The sequence below is a fragment of the Schistocerca gregaria genome, chromosome 3 (assembly GCF_023897955.1).
Source record: "Schistocerca gregaria isolate iqSchGreg1 chromosome 3, iqSchGreg1.2, whole genome shotgun sequence".
Classification (NCBI taxonomy): domain Eukaryota; kingdom Metazoa; phylum Arthropoda; class Insecta; order Orthoptera; family Acrididae; genus Schistocerca; species Schistocerca gregaria.
In genome coordinates this window covers 611,758,364-611,775,204 of record NC_064922.1, presented here as the reverse complement: position 1 = coordinate 611,775,204, position 16,841 = coordinate 611,758,364, and the positions used below count along the sequence as shown (strand labels likewise).

Here is a 16,841-nt window from a genome sequence, read left to right as displayed (position 1 = left end):
AATCATTGTAGTCTGCAGCAAACTATCTCAGTCACACTGTGTGATATGTGTATCATAATCATTGTCTCAGTGACACTGTGTGTCACTTTTAATTCTAATAACTGTGTAAACATGTAATATTTAATCCCACTGTGGTTGCTGGTCTAACTTGTTGATTTTTGTTGGCTGTTGGACTAGTACAGGCAAGATGAACTGAAGATAGACTGGACAGTCATTTGTTTCATTGTGCAGTAAACAGTAAAACAAATTACTCCTTTAATTTTGAATGTGACCAATAGTTATAGAACAGCAGTGACCAAGCTTTCTAACAACGTTGCTGAGCAGTATATTGCTACAGTTCAGAGCACATCCCATGAACAAATTTCAGCTATGTGTGCATCTTCATGACTACTCTACAAATCACACTTAAGTGCTTGGCAGAGCTTCATTGAACCACCGTCAGACTATTTCTCTACCATTCCACTCTCAAAAGAGCATGAAAGAAAACCAACATATTTTTCTTTATGAGCTCTGATTTCTTGTATTTTATTATGATGATAATTTCTGCCTATGTAGATTGATGTCAAGAAAATATTTTTGCATTTGCAGAAGAAAGTTGGCAGTTGAAATTGAAACACATATTGAAAGGATAGGCAACTGGGAGTGTGTATGTATCACAACAGACAAGAAACTCAAATCGACTGAGATAGAAACTCAAGCTGCAGAGACACTATTTGGGCAAGATTCAGTATCAGCAATTGGCATAAAATAATAATTGGCTCCTTCTATAGCCCACCTGATTCATCTCCAGATTACAGTTTCATTATAATGATGATGTAAATAAAATAGAAAGAAACTTCCACATGAGAAAAATATATTAAAAACAAAGATTCCAAGACTTACCAAGCAGAAAAGCGCCAGTAGATAGGCACAATAAATAAAACACACACACAGAATTCCTAGCTTTCGCAACCGACGGTTGCTTCTTCAGGAAAGAGGGAAGGAGAGGAAAAGACGAAAGGATGTGGGTTTTAAGGGAGAGGGTAAGGAGTCATTCCAATCCCGGGAGCGGAAAGACTTCCCTTAGGGGGAAAAAAGGACAGGTGTACACTTGCACACACACATATCCATCCCCACATACACAGACACAAGCAGACCTTTACAAATGTCTGCTTGTGTCTGTGTATGTGTGGATGGATATGTGTGTGTGTGTGTGTGTGTGTGTGTGTGTGTGTGTGTGTGTGTTGTGTGTGTGCGTGCGAGTGAGTGTACACCTGTCCTTTTTTCCCCTTAAGGGAAGTCTTTCCACTCCCGGGATTGGATTGACTCCTTACCCTCTCCCTTAAAACCCACATCCTTTCGTCTTTCCCTCTCCTTCCCTCTTTCCTGAAGAAGCAACAGTCGGTTGCGAAAGCTAGAAATTCTGTGTGTGTGTTTGTGTGTTTTATTTATTGTGCCTATCTACCGGCGCTTTCCCGCTTGGTAAGTCTTAGAATCTTTGTTTTTAATATATTTACAGTTTCATTAGGGTGTTATCACCAGGGATAAGATAGATACTGCCTATAGGAAAATTAAAGAGACCTTTAGAGAAAAGAGAGCTCAGATGGAAAACCAGTTCTAAGCAAAGAAAGGAAAGCAGAAAGATGGAAGGAGTATCTAGACAGTCTATACAAGGACAGTGTACTTGAGGGCGATATTATGGAAATGGAAGAGGACATAGATGTAGATGAAATGTGAGATATGATACTGCATGAAAAATTTGACAGAGCACTGAAAGACCTAAGCCAAAACAAGACCCCTGGAGTAGAAAACGTTCCATTAGAACTACTGATAGCATTGGGAGGGCCAGCCCTGACAAAACTCTACCATCTGGTGAACAAGACGTATGAGACAGGTGAAATACCCCCAGACTTCAAGAAGAATGTAATAATTGCAATCCCAAAGAAAGCAGATGTTGACAGGTGTGAAAATTACCAAACTATCAGTTTAATAAGCATGGTTGCCAAATAATAACACAAATTGTTTACAGGCAAATGGTAAAACTGGTAGAGGATCAATTTGGGTTCTTTAGAAATGTTGGCATACGTGAGGCAGTACTTACCCTACAACTTACGTTAGAAGATGGTTTAAGGAAAGGCAAACCTATGTTCTAGCATTTGTAGACTTTTGACAATGTTGATTGGAATACTCTTTTTCAAATTCTAAAGGTGGCAGGGGTAAAATACAGGGAGCGAAAGGCTATTTATAATTTGTACAGAAACCAGATGGCAGTTATAAGAGTCGAGGGGCATGAAAGGGAAGGAGTGGTTGGGAAGGGAGTGAGACATGGTTGTAGTCTCTCCCTGATGTTATTCAATCTGTATACTGAGCAAACAGTAAAGGAAACAAAAGAAAAATTTGGAGAAGGAATTAAAATCCATCGAGAAGAAATAAAAACTTAAAAACTTTGCAATTTGCCAGTGACATTGTAATTCCTGGAAGAGCAGTTGAACGGAATGGACAGTGTCTTTAAAGGATATGAGATGAACATCAACAAAAGCAAAATGAGGGTAATGAAACGTAGTCTAATTAAATCAGGTGATACTGAGGGAATTAGATTAGGAAATGAGACACTTAACGCAGTAGACGAGTCTTCCTTTTTGGGGAGCAAAAGAACTGTGATGGTCAAAGTAGAGAGGATATAAAATGCAGACCGGCAATGGCAAAGAAAGCATTTTTGAAGAAGAGAATTTTGTTAACATCGAGTATAGATTTATGTATCAGAAAGTTCTTTTCTGAAAGTATTTGTATGGAGTGTAGCCATGTATGTAAGTGAAACATGGACGATAACTAGTTACACGAGGAGGGAATAGAAGCTTTTGAAATGTGGTGCTACAGAAGAATGCTGAAGATAAGATCTGGGTAGATCATATAACTAATGAGGAGGTACTGAATAGAATCGGCGAGAAGAGGAATTTGTGGCACAACTTGACTAGAAGAAAGGATCGGTTGGTATGACATGTTTCTGAGGCACGAGGGATCACCAAATTAGTATTGGAGGGCAGTGTGGAGGGTAAAAACTGTAGAGGGAGACCAAGAGAGGAATACACTAACCAGATTCAGAAGGATGTAGGTTGCAGTACTTACTTGGAGATGATGAAGCTTGCACAGGATAGAGTAGCACGGAGGGCTGCATCAAACCAGTCTCTGGACTGAAGACCACCACAACAACAAGGCATCCTGTGAAACATTACTAAATATCGTCTCAGAAAACTACCCAGAACAGATAGTTAGGAACCCCATTCATGATGGAACTACAGTATATTGGATGTAACGGCAACAAATGGACCTGACCTCTTTGAGGATGTCCATATCGAAACTGGTACCAGTAACTACTCTCGTTTGTGGCAACAGTGATTACTTAAGTACCAAGGACAACTAAAACAAGCTGAGAGATATTATCTGCAGTAAAGTAATAAAGAGTCAGCAATGTTATATCTTAGTGAGGAACGTGAAACTTTCAGTGCAGGGAAAAGAGGAACTATGGTCCAAGTATAAAAGAATAGTTGATCATGCACTGGATAGATGTACAACCAGGAGAACAGTTAATAATGGGAAGGAAACTCCATGGTATACAATCACTGTAAAGAAATTTATAAAAAGACAGAAATTACTGCATAATAGGTGTGAAACAAAGCTTAGGGGTACAGATAGAGAGATGCTGAATAAAATGCATTTGGCTGTCAAGAAAGCAGTGTGTGATGGCTTCAAGTAACTACTGTAGCAGAATATTGTTAAATAATATTTCACAAAACCCATAGAAATTCTGCACATATGTAAAGGCTTTTAGTGGAACCAAAGTTTGTGTCCAGTCCCTTCTGAATGAGACAGGAACTGCAACTGAGGAAAGCATAGAAAAAGCTGAAATATTTAACTCCATTTTCAAATGTTACTTTACAAAGGAAAATCCAGGAGAATTGCCCAAATTTAATTCTCATATCACTGAAAAGATGAATGAAATAAGTATTAGTTTCAGTGGCGTCGAGAATCATCTGAAATCATTAAAACTGAATAAAGCTCTAGGGCCCAATGAAATCCCTGTCAAATTCTGTACTGCATTTTCCCCTCTTCTAACTACAATCTACTGTAGACCCTCGAACAAAGAAACATGTCCAGTTCTTGGAAAAAAACCACAGATCACATCCGTCTACAAGAAGGGTAGTAGAAGGGATCAACAAAACTACTGTCTAATATCCTTTATACCTTGAACTGGATGACCGTCCATGCTAAGTAGCATGGATTTCAAAAACATCAAACATACGAAACTCAATTTGTGCTTTTCTCACATACTGTTCTGATATATTTGGATAAAGGCAGTCAGGTAGATACAGTATTTCCTGATTTCCGAAAAACATTTGACTCTGTACTACATCTACGCTTATTTTAAAAGTATGATCACATGGGTAACAAGCAAAATTTGTGACTGGATTGAGAACTTTTTGGTAGGAAGTACACAGCGTATTATCATGGATGGAGAGTTATCATCAGATGTAGAAGTAACTGCAGCTGTACCACAAGGAAGTGTGTTGGGGCCCTTGCTGTTCATGTTGTATATGAATGATCTTGCAGGCAATATTAATGGTAATGTTTGACTTTTTGCAGATGATGCAGTTATCTGTGATGAAGGACTGTCTGAAGGAAGTTGCATAAATATAGAGCCAAATCTAGATAAGATTTCAAATTGGTGCAAACATTGCCACTTTGGTTTAAATGTTCAGGAATGTAACCTTGTGGAATTCACAATGTTATGATTATAATATCAATGAGTCACTTTTGGAATCAGGCAACTCATACAAATACCTGAGTATAACACTTTGTAGGAATATGAAAAGGAATGATAACATGGATTTAGTTGTGGGCAAAGCATGCGATAGACATCAGTTTATTGGCAGAATACTGGGGAAGTGCAATCAGTCTATATAGGAGATCACTTACAAATCACTTGTGCACCCAATTCTAGAAAATTGCTCAAGTGTGTTGGTTTCATACCAGATAGCGCTAACAGGGGATATTGAAAATATACAGGGGAGGACAACACAAATGGTCACAGGTTTGTTTGATCCATGGGAGAGTGTCACAGAGATACTGAAGAGATTGAATGGAAGACTCTTTGAAGATTGACATAAACTGTCCCAAGAAAGTCTCATGATGAAAATTCAAGAAGTGGCTTTAAAAGATGACTCTATGAGTATACTGCAACCCCCTACATATTGCTCACAAAGGGATTATGAGGATAAAATTAGGATAATTACTGCATGCACAGAGGTGTTCATTCAGTTATTCTTCCCACACTCCATACTTGAATGGAACGGTACAATGGTGCCATCTGCCATGCACTTTATGTGGTTTGCAGAGGGTATATGTAGATGTAACCAAAATTTAATGGATTACTTTTAGCACTCATGTGGATGACCCCACAGTTACTAGTATTTAGAGTCGATTACCACTTTTTGCACCATACAGATATCTTTTCTAAATTAGTTTGCAATTAGTTTTGATATCCTGATGACTTTACTAGATACACTAACAGAAAAAAATCGCAACAGCAAGTGGGAAGATTGTGAGGCATAATCAAAAGTTGGTAGACATGTTTCTACATTTGAAAGATGATGTCTACTCAAATTTTACACCAGTCGCATAAGAGTGGTGCTAATAGCACCAATATGAGGATCCAAATATAGGTTTGCTCTGAATAGACTCTGTAATGCTAATGAACATTGGTTACCTTTAAGATTGTACGTGTTGAGTCAATGTTAGTCAAGAATGCCTTTAAGGCAACAAAGATGCAATTATCAACACCTCACTGAGTTTGAACAAGGTTGTGTAACAGGGCTATCAGAAGCCACAGACCCCTTCTGCGAGGTTGCAGAAAGGCTTGGCAAGAGTGTAGCCACTACACATGCTTGCTGGCAGGGGTGGCCAGAAGAATATACGGTGACAAGAAGACTGGGCCTCCGACAGCTAAGTGGCAATATTGAGAGGGAAGACGATTGTATATGGTGTATGGCTTTGGTGCATCATACTGCATCTGCAGCAGCAATTTGAGCAGCAGTTGGCACCACAGTGATACACGAAAGTGTTACCATTGGTTACTTCAAGAACACCATTTGTGACCTTAGTGGTGTCAAGTGAGAGCTCATTGGAAGGCAGGGTGGAGGCTGTTGTGATTTTTGTGAAAGGTAGTTCTGTCTTAGTGCCAGTGATGGCTGTGCGTTGGTTAGAAGGAGGTTGGTTGAGGGCCTGCAGCCAACTTGTCTGCGTGCTAGACACACAGAATCTACATCAAGAGTCATGGTCTGGTGTGCGATTTTTGTGGAAACATTTTCAGTATATGGCAGGTAAACTGTTGTCTTGAGCCCCTCTTCTGTGTTCTGTTGTTTATAGTCTGTAGCCAGCTCTGTGTCTACTGAGGTGACTAACTATTCTCAAGGAATACAGTTTGAAAAGGTTCCATATCTTGTAGGCCTTCTGCATCTGATATGTTACGGGCTCATTCAGTTAAGGCCTTGAGAGGCTCTATTGTCAGTGTCAGTTAGCGGTAACTAGTAGTCTGCAAGAGTGAGCTTTTTATACTCCGAACATATAAGTGTACTGTCCATTTTGTGTGTAAGACATCTAAAAATCTTTCTTCATAATACATTTAATGTAATAATGTAGGGAATAAGGTGTTGCAGAAATTCCTGGAGCCTTTAGCAAGTACGATGCTGTTGAGTACATCTCACTGAGATGGAGGCTTACTGGAATGAAATACTTTATTGTAGTAACTGTGTTTAACAAACGAGGTGAAGAGGAAGCACAGTAATTATTGTGGTATGTCAAGTATTGATTACCAACTATGACGCTGTCGAGTACAGCTCAGTTTGGGCTGTCCGACCTTTGCAAAATGTGAACATACTGAGATGGAGGTTTACTGGAACAAAATACTTTATTATGGCAACTGTATTTAACAAACAGGGTGAACAAGGAGCACAGCAATTATTACTGTTTGTCAAATATTGATCAGAATGTAAACTCTGAGGCAAATTGTTCTTGAATGTATAGATACTTGAGAGGACGTCAGTAAGGAATAAAACATTCTTGGTTTCCAGCCATGTCAATTCAAATAAAATCCTCGAGCTTATACATATATAACACGATATGCTGGATCTTTTGGCCCAACATTTTCCATCTGGAATCATTAGGTTGTTCCGTCACGTCCTAACGACAACGTCCTTTTTGTACTGCGATGAATATTATGAGATGACTGACGGCACAGTCATGGGATCACCACTGTCTCCAGCAGTCGCAAATTTCTTCATGGAGCAATTTGAGGAGCAGGCTCTGCAAACTGCGACATTATGGCCGTCTTGCTTTCTATGATACGTTGATGACACCTTCCTGATATGGCCTCATGGTGAAGATACACTACAGCGGTTCGTCGATCATATGAATGGTGTCCATCCCAACATTAACTTTACTGTCGAGATGGAAAAGCACGGCAAGCTACCATTCGGGGATGTTTTGGTTGAGTGGAAGGCAGGAGGCCAGCTTGGTCATTCAGTGTACCGGAAATCAACACTCACTGATCTTTACTTGAACGCCAATAGTTTCCATCACCCTGTACACAAGAAATCTGCCCTGAACACGTTGCTTCATAGAGCCCAGATTATCTCTGACAACGACCACCCACAATCAGAATTGCAGAACTTAAAATGTGTTTTTGGGGAAAATGGATACAGCTAAAGAGACATAGCAAATGCTTTCAAGGGTTGCCAATGAAAGGCATCTGGTGAATCAGTAGAAGAGGCCAAATGGACTGTATTCCTGTCATACTGTGGAGCAACTACCAGTAAGCTAGGACGTCTGTTGCAGAAACATGGCCTAAAACCAGTGTTCCGGCCCGCCCCCAAGATAGGAGACATGTTGCACCCTGTTAAAGATGACATTGCTCTTCGACTGTCCGGTGTGTAGGGTGTACCCTGTGAATGTGGCAGCATGTATACTGGACAAACAACTCGCATGGTTGCAGAGTGTTGTACTGAGCACAAGCACCATATAAAACAAAGGGAGCTTGACAAGTCGGCCATAGTGGAGCATTGCCTATACAAAAGTGTTGGCTCATGGTCTACATATTGGGACTCCATTATAAAGGAAGCAGCCAAGATTTGTTTAAACAACAACAGTTTCAACAGAGACCAGGGATACACACTCAGCAGGGCATAGGGACGGGCGTTGGACATCGAAAGAAAGCAGAGGCAAATGTGTGACGCGGGAGCGGCAGTTTCAAACGTGGCGCCTGCCCCTGGTGCCACCTGACATCACCGGTGCTGCCTCGGGCAATAGCTCCGTTAGCTGCCTGGGTCGACTTACGCACATGTACCACATTGGCTCGATCTGATTGGCTGCCAATGATGTCATCATGCCTATATAAGCAAGAAACTGTAATAGCCCTGGCAGTCAGTGAACTCCTGATGATGATGGTGGAAATGGCCATCGAAAGCTCGAGGATTTTATTCGAATTGACACGGCTGGAAAACTGAGAACGTTTTATTCATGTATACCATCACGAAAGACTCTGAGGACACAAGTCAGTAAGGAATTACTGCTCTAATTCAGACTAACAGAATCAAGAGCAGAACATAAAACATAGAACATACAAAACATATACAAATTTACAACAAGGAGTGAACAATACACAGAGGCATAAAAACTTATTAGAAAACACAGTGTTCCTGGTGGCTGGTGCGGAAGTTGCTTGACAGATGTGATTTATTGTTACTGTGCACGTACGACACTACACCACTAAACATAGGAGCATCAATGGTTGGTACAAACTTAACAGTTGGCTGTGACGACAGCACACAACCACATGGCAGATACTACATTGGCCCATGTGGTGGAAGTGGATCATCATTATGGAACCATGCAGCACTAGTGCTACTGCTGGAGGGTGCAGAAGTCTTGGTATGGCGGGTGATAGTTGTTTCTGGAAAATGTATGCAGGTTTGACACTGTGATGGCAACAGTTATGGGCTTTCTGCTCACTACGATGTCCAGAGTCTGTGTGTGTCGTCATCAAACGTCTCTGGGAAGACACAGTTGTTCATTATAGACCAATTCCACAGCCGAGGAGTCAAAATACTGCTTGCATATCATTTGTAGGCCGAGGAGGACTAGCAGAAGGGCAGAAGTCCAGGATTGTTCTAGGGCTCATTATTACCACCTGCAGGGAGTGATGCCATCTTTCGATTATTACATTAGTGGTGATGTGGTGGCTGGTAGTCGTTGAAGTACATACCTGCAGAAAGTGCAAGAGTTACATGTAGGGAGCACCCAAATCTAGTTAACCAGAGTCTAATGTTGATGCTATTCTGTTAGAAAGTGTAGATTAGTGGCTTGTGATCCCTGTAGATTGTGAATGTCCTTGCTTCCACTTGCAGCCAGAAGTATTTGACCACCTCATACATGACGAGGAGCCTGTGCTATTACGTGTTCCATGACAATTTTCAGGAGAAGTGCGCAAGCAGTTGCCGCGAATCATCCTGCCACAATTGCAGTACTGCACCAACAGCAATTTTACTTGTGCCCACCACTAATGCCAAAGGTGCGTCAAAGAATGTGTGAGGAGTGCTCGGTTTTCCATACTATGTTTTGTGGTATCGAAAGAAGTGCTGCGTCAACTGTTCTTGCAGCTCTGTTGGACAGGGTATGTGTTGACAGTAAAAGTTTAATGTTCCTAAAAATTGAGGTAACTCCTTGATTGTGGTCAGTCACGGTATCTGTTGAATAGCTTTGACTTTCTCAGTTAGTGGTAGGGATCCTTCAGACGATATTTGGTGGCCTTGGAGAGGGTGTTGCTCCCTGGGACCGTAAATACAAGCATATTGTCTAAGTAGGCAAAGCAAAATGGCAGTCCCTGCAGAGTGAAACTGATGAACCTTTACCAGGTTTGGGCAGCATTTCGTATCCCAAACATCATGAATCTCCTTTCAACATGCCCAAATGCGGTAATCATCACCGTCTTGGGAATGTCTTCCTCCACCATGGATATTTGCTTGTATGATTTGGCACAGTCCAAAACATGGAGTACTGTTGTGCCTTGCAGCATGTAATTGTAGTCATGTAACATCGGCATGAGATAGTGATCAGGTACAGTTCTGGAGTTGAGTGCGTGGATGCCAGCCTCTTCATTTCTTCAGGATGAGGTGCTGTGCAGGTAACCATGGGCTACATGATGGTCAGATTATTCCTTTTTTAAGCATCCTGTCAAATTCTGTGATGGCCAAATGATCAGGTGCCAAATGCATGGATCTACAAGATACCAGAAAACCATATGTAGTTTCAATTCTATGCACCGTATTATATGATACATGTGTAGGTGTGCCTGAAGGTCTGTTCAAAGTTGGAAACTGTCATAGAAGAAGGCATATTTCACTACAGATGCCTGCATTAGCTTAACACTGTGCACTGATGTATTGTGTTGAAGGTCTGCTGTTGCCAGGCCAGTAATGTGCCAAGAGGTCGGCTCCTGTAATTGGCTCTGTAACGTAGGTGACAGTGAAGTCTCAGTTGAATGAGTGGTGCAGTCACAAATTCAACTCGATCCACCGTGTTCTATGTGTTGAAGTGAACGAGTTATTAGCGACAGATAAATGGAATGCCACAGGCAGTCTACAGCTTTTCGCTGAAGTTCTTGGTAGGATGTTTAAATCTGAGCTGCTGTGTATCAGATACGTCTGGCTGGGACCTTGTATCACTAATGAACAGGCACCATAACTTTGTGGGGCAGTTGGTTCTGCCTACTACCGACTGCTACTTGCATTTGAGTGTGAACATGGTGCTGTACATTTTTGTACTTGTTCACTGAACCTTTGGTGTTACCAGCTCATAGCTTGTTCCATGCTCAATGATGCAGCATTGGTCGACGATCAGATTTTTTTATCTTTGGCAATAACATCCTCTACCTTTCCAAGCACAACTGTAATTGAGGAAGTGTTTAGTGCTGTATATTGTTTTATAACAATGAAAATAGTTAACTTTTACAATATAATGTAATGGATAGATAAAAAATCTACTCACCAAGTGACAGCAGGAGGACACACATATAAAAAAAGTGTTTTACATATGCAAACTTCAGAGCCAGTGGCTCCTTCTTCTGACAGAAGGGTTGAAGGGGAAGCAAAAAGGGTGAAGGATAAGGACTGGAAGAGTTTGGGAAGAAGGGTAGAATTTGATAGATTTGTACTGAACTGTGTTCTGACATCTCCACTTTTGCTGCCAATGAGTCAAACTATTTGCACCCGACTGTTGCTGTCACTGTTGTTCTAGTGTCTAGCACTGCTACTGTATTAACCTGTGGAAGTGTGGTGTGCTCTTGAATTTAATTGGCGAGCTCCATTACGGTGTCCAACAACATTTCCGTTTGTGATGCTATGATTACTTTGACTTGTGATGGCAGCCTGCTGCTCCACAGTGTTTGTAGTAGATTGTCAGGAACAGTAACCGTATATACCTTGCTCCACAAATGATGGTGTGCTCTGAGCACTATTGGACTTAACATCTATGGTCATCAGTCCCATAGAACTTAGAACTACTTAAACCTAACTAACCTAAGGACAACACACAACACCCAGCCATCACGAGGCAAAGAAAATCCCTGACCCCGTCGGGAATCGAACCCGGGCGCGGGAAGGAAGAACGCTACCGCACGACCACGAGATGCGGGCACACAAATGATGCTAATATTGCTGACCGGTTGCAATTGCATATGTGTTCATGTGTCAGCACTTGATGGATTCACTTCCTGTGCGATGCTGCGACTCTTCGGATTAATCCAGTCTGAGCCTTTTGTCTTAATCTCATGAGGTGCTGCAGTAATCACATCTTGTACTTCTATGGCATAGCGGTGATCAAGTTGACTCACAACGAGGGTGAATTTCATCGAGAGCCATTCATGCACTCCTGTGCTGCACTTCCCAACTACTGCTAAAGTGCTCAATGTCATTTTCTAACTGTACCACAACCAATCTCTGGTTGAGTGGTAATTTGCGAGTCAGTTTGCTCAGTCATATTATGTGTCTATTCTGACACCGAGCCTCACATCCAAACAGTGTGGAAACATTTATTACCTGCAAGCATAAAATATGAAAACAATGAATTAAACATTTCTTGGCCAATGCATCAAATTGTAGCATAGTGTGCCTTTACCTCTGTGGTAAGATGAGTGGTGCCCAGGTAGTGCGGTAATGGACCTCCACTTAAACCCACTTACCTTGGCGCTGCGTATCATCCCACTGACTGAAGGTCTATAATCCTGCAGTCTCTATGTGCCTCTCATTTTCAAAAAGCACAAGCACACAATGTGATCTCTCTATAGCATAGCTAAAGAAGTGAGAAACACTTGCTTTCTTGAGGAAAGGTTTTTATTCATGCACCAGTCAGAATAAATTTGACTTTTGAAAGGAAACTATTTACCTTGAAGTGCAGTGACTACCTAAAAAAAATTAACAAAGCAGCAGCACGAGAATACACATATAAAAAAAGGTTTTACACATGCAAGCTTTTGGAGCTTGTGGCTACCTCTTCTTGCTGGAGGGTTGAAAGGGGAGGAAGAGGGGTGAATGAAAAGGGGTAGAGTTTGGAAAAGTCACCCAGAACCACGGGTCAGCGGAGTCGTACCAGACAGAATGAGAATACCTCATCCTTACCTTTCAACCCTTCCACCAGAAGAAGGAGCCACCTTGCATACATAAAACACTTTTTTATATGTGTGTTCTCCTGCTGCTGCTTGGTGAGTAGATTTTTTATCTATCAAATTACATTATATTGTTTAAAATTGTTTATTTTTCATTTTTATAAAACAATACAAAGTACTATTCCTCAATTCAAATGTGCCGGGTACAAAAGCAGTGACAGCCAAATGTTAGTCTTACCATGTTAGTCTTAAACATTATTTCATGACTTGCAAAATTTCATCAAATATTATTGCCTTAACATTATTTATTGAAACCCAGTGGCTTCACTGATTTTAGTTACTGCCAGGAAAATGCAAACATGAAGACCTTGCACATCAGACACTTTTGTGAGATGTGAAACAAGATGCAAAGCTGCATCTCAACCTGTAACACCAAGGGGTGGCATTGCCATACCTGTTTGGATGATTCGTCAATATTTAAGCTGCCTTTGGTGTAATACAGCATGAGGGAGAGTCTGATAGCTTCTCTGTAGCTCTTGTCATAATTAGTAAATGAATTCTTGTCATAAATTGTTGGTTTTATCGGCTTTCATTGAGTGTGTGGTCCCAAGGCATGCCTCCCCAAAAAACAGAAGATTTATCCTAGGTTTAGTGGGGAGAAACTGCTATTTTGTATAAATCTTTTCCTTTAAGTACTTGGGAGGCTTAATAAGGTTAATCCTTCACCTTGTCTCACATTCTGTTCTGAAACTCTAGGAAGAGTGCATGTTAGAAATTAAGTAGCTTCACACTACTTTACATTCTTCCCCCACTCAAGTGAAAGGGCTGGTCCTGTAATTGCAGGGAAATGATGTCCCTGAAGGGAAACTGCATTTTAACTTGGGGAGTCTGTGGCAGTATTATTCTACCAATGATCTGAAATCTTCCTGATGGCCGTGTACCCCTTTCCAGTGAGAATGCACTGTAAAATTTGCTATGTTGGCTCTGATTGTTTCCACACATACACACATGCACCCTCCTCTGGTACAGAATTCGAGCTCATATTATGTAATGAAATTAATTATGTGCAAAGCAAATATATGTTTCATATCAATACTACTTTTTTGAATTTGAATAAATCCAGCTCACAGTAGCTCACAAATCAATCACATGCAACCAAAATGTTCAGTAACCATCACTGAGGTGGAATGATGCGGAATGGAATGTGGACCTCATAGAGCCGCCGCACTACAAGTGCAGATAAGCTTAGAAAAGTACTTAGTTTACAGAAATGCGTCATGTGAATATTTCATGAAGTGTGTAACTCAACATTTTACATAATTGTATCTCTGGTTAATAACAAAGGTGACTTTGGGTTGACATATGCAGTGCACAATGCCAAAACCAGGACTAAAAATGATTTCCGTACAGACTATGTCCCCTTATCTAGAGTTCATAATGGAGTTTTGTACTGTGGGACAAAAGTCAGTAACAAGTTGGCAGTAAACATCAGGCAGAAAATTGAAAGTCCTCAGTTATTCAAAAACAAAGGAAAAGAATATAACATTAGTCACGTTTTCTATATAATATTTGGACCCAGAGATGTAAATTCTGCATGATTGTAGTGCTTGTATTCAACAGTACTTGGCACAGTAGGTATATGAAGAGCTGATAGTTGTTTGTGTAAAATTATGTAAATACTTCGTTTGGTGTTTTAGATAAAAACAGCAGATGATTAGTATAACAGCTGTTTTTATTTTTTTTATTTTTTTAAGCAGCTGTTTTCTTCCCAAATACTTTAGGATTAAAGGAGACCTCTCACCAAAATACAGAAGTGTTAAGTTATCGATAGGCACATACAAAGGAAAGGAAACTCGCTACCCTGCACTCTCCACCCATCAGTTTCCCCTTCCTCTGTCCTGTCACTTCCAGCCATTCATGTCCACATGTTGCCTTCATTGTGTGCTGCTTCCGCTGCATGGTACAATTGCCCAGGCCCATATACCTGCCACTCCTCCCTCCTGCATTCCTAGCTTGCAAACCCCAAGCTGTTAGCCACAAACCCCCTGTCCCTCTCCCTGCTTCTCACCACCCTCTCCCTCCATACATCCCACCCGACACTATCCTCTCCACAATTACCGGTAGCCTACCTACTGCAAAATAGCATTGGCATTGTTGGAGTCTAGCCAACAAAGATGATGTAACTTACCAAACGTAAGCGTTGGAATGTTGATAGACATACAAACAAACACAAACACACACACAGAATTCAAGCTTTTGCAGCCCACAGTTGCTTCATCATGAAAGAGGGAAGGATGTGGGTTTTAAGGGAGAGGGTAAGGAGTCATTCCAATCCTGGGAGTGGAAAGATTTACCTTGGGGGGAAAAAGGGACAGATATATATAGACACACACACAAAGATTCCGAGACTTGGCAAGCAGGAAAGCGCCAGTAGATAGGCACAATAAATAAAACACACAAACACACACACAGAATTTCTAGCTTTCGCAACCGACGATTGCTTCTTCAGGAAAGAGGGAAGGAGAGGGAAAGACGGAAGGATGTGGGTTTTAAGGGAGAGGGTAAGGAGTCATTCCAGTCCCTGGAGCGGAAAGACTTACCTTAGGGGGAAAAAAGGACAGGTGTACACTCGCGCACACACACACATATCCATCCGCACATACACAGATACAAGCAGACATTTGTAAAGGCAAAGAGTTCGGGCAGAGATGTCAGTCGAGGCGGAAGTACAGAGGCAAAGAAGTTGTTGAAAGACAGGTGAGGTATGAGTGGCGGAAACTTTAAATTAGCGGAGGTTGAGGCCTGGCTGATATCGAGAAGAGAGGATATACTGAAGGGCGAGTTCCCAACTCCGGAGTTCGGATAGGTTGGTGTTGGTGGGAAGTATCCAGATAACCCGGACGGTGTAACACTGTGCGAAGATGTGCTGGCCGTGCACCAAGGCATGTTTAGCCACAGGGTGATCCTCATTACCAACAAACACTGTCTGCTTGTGTCCATTCATGCGAATGGACAGTTTGTTGCTGGTCATTCCCACATAGAAAGCGTCACAGTGTAGGCAGGTCAGTTGGTAAATCACGTGGGTGCTTTGACACGTGGCTCTGCCGTTGATCGTGTACACCTTCCGGGTTACAGGACTGGAGTAGGTGGTGGTGGGAGGGTGCATAGGACAGGTTTTACACTGGGGGCGGTTACAAGGGTAGGAGCCAGAGGGTAGGGAAGGTGGTTTGGGGATTTCATAGGGATGAATGAAGAGGTTACGAAGGTTAGGTGGATGGCGGAAAGACACTCTTGGTGGTGTGGGGAGGATTTTCATGAAGGATGGATCTCATTTCGGGGCAGGATTTTAGGAAGTCGTATCCCTGCTGGAGAGCCACATTCAGAGTCTGATCCAGTCCCGGGAAGTATCCTGTCACAAGTGGGGCACTTTTGGGGTTCTTCTGTGAGAGGTTCTGGGTTTGAGGGGATGAGGAACTGGTTCTGGTTATTTGCTTCTGTACCAGGTCGGGAGGGTAGTTGTGGGATGCGAAAGCTGTTTTCAGGTTGTTGGTGTAATGGTTCAGGGATTCAGGACTGGAGCAGATTTGTTTGCCACGAAGGCCTAGGCTGAAGGGAAGAGACCGTTTGATATGGAATGGGTGGCAGCAGTCATAATGGATGTACTGTTGCTTGTTGGTGGGTTTGATGTGGACGGATGTGTGAAGCTGGCCATTGGACAGATGGAGGTCAACGTCAAGGAAAGTGGCATGGGATTTGGAGTAGGACCAGGTAAATCTAATGGAACCAAAGGAGTTGAGGTTGGAGAGGAAATTCAGGAGTTGTTCTTCACTGTGAATCCAGATCATGAAGATGTCGTCAATAAATATGTACCAAGCTTTGGGTTGGCAGGCTTGGGTAACCAAGAAGGCTTCCTCTAAGCGACCCATAAATAGGTTGGCATACGAGGGGGCCATCCTGGTACCCATGGCTGTTCCCTTTAATTGTTGGTATGTCTGGCCTTCAAAAGTGAAGAAGTTATGGGTCAGGATGAAGCTGGCTAAGGTGACGAGGAAAGAGGTTTTAGGTAGGGTGTCAGGTGATCGGCGTGAAAGGAAGTGCTCCATTGCAGCGAGGCCCTGGATGTGCGGGATATTTGTGTATAGGGAAGTGG

The 16,841-nt window shown here is 41.9% G+C and overlaps 1 protein-coding gene across 1 annotated transcript in view; it reads left to right on the top strand.

Moving 5' to 3' along the window:
• Positions 1 to 16,841, top strand: part of LOC126356190 (dolichyl-phosphate beta-glucosyltransferase) — a 120,035-nt gene that overhangs the window by 71,644 nt on the left and 31,550 nt on the right. The window lies entirely within an intron of this gene.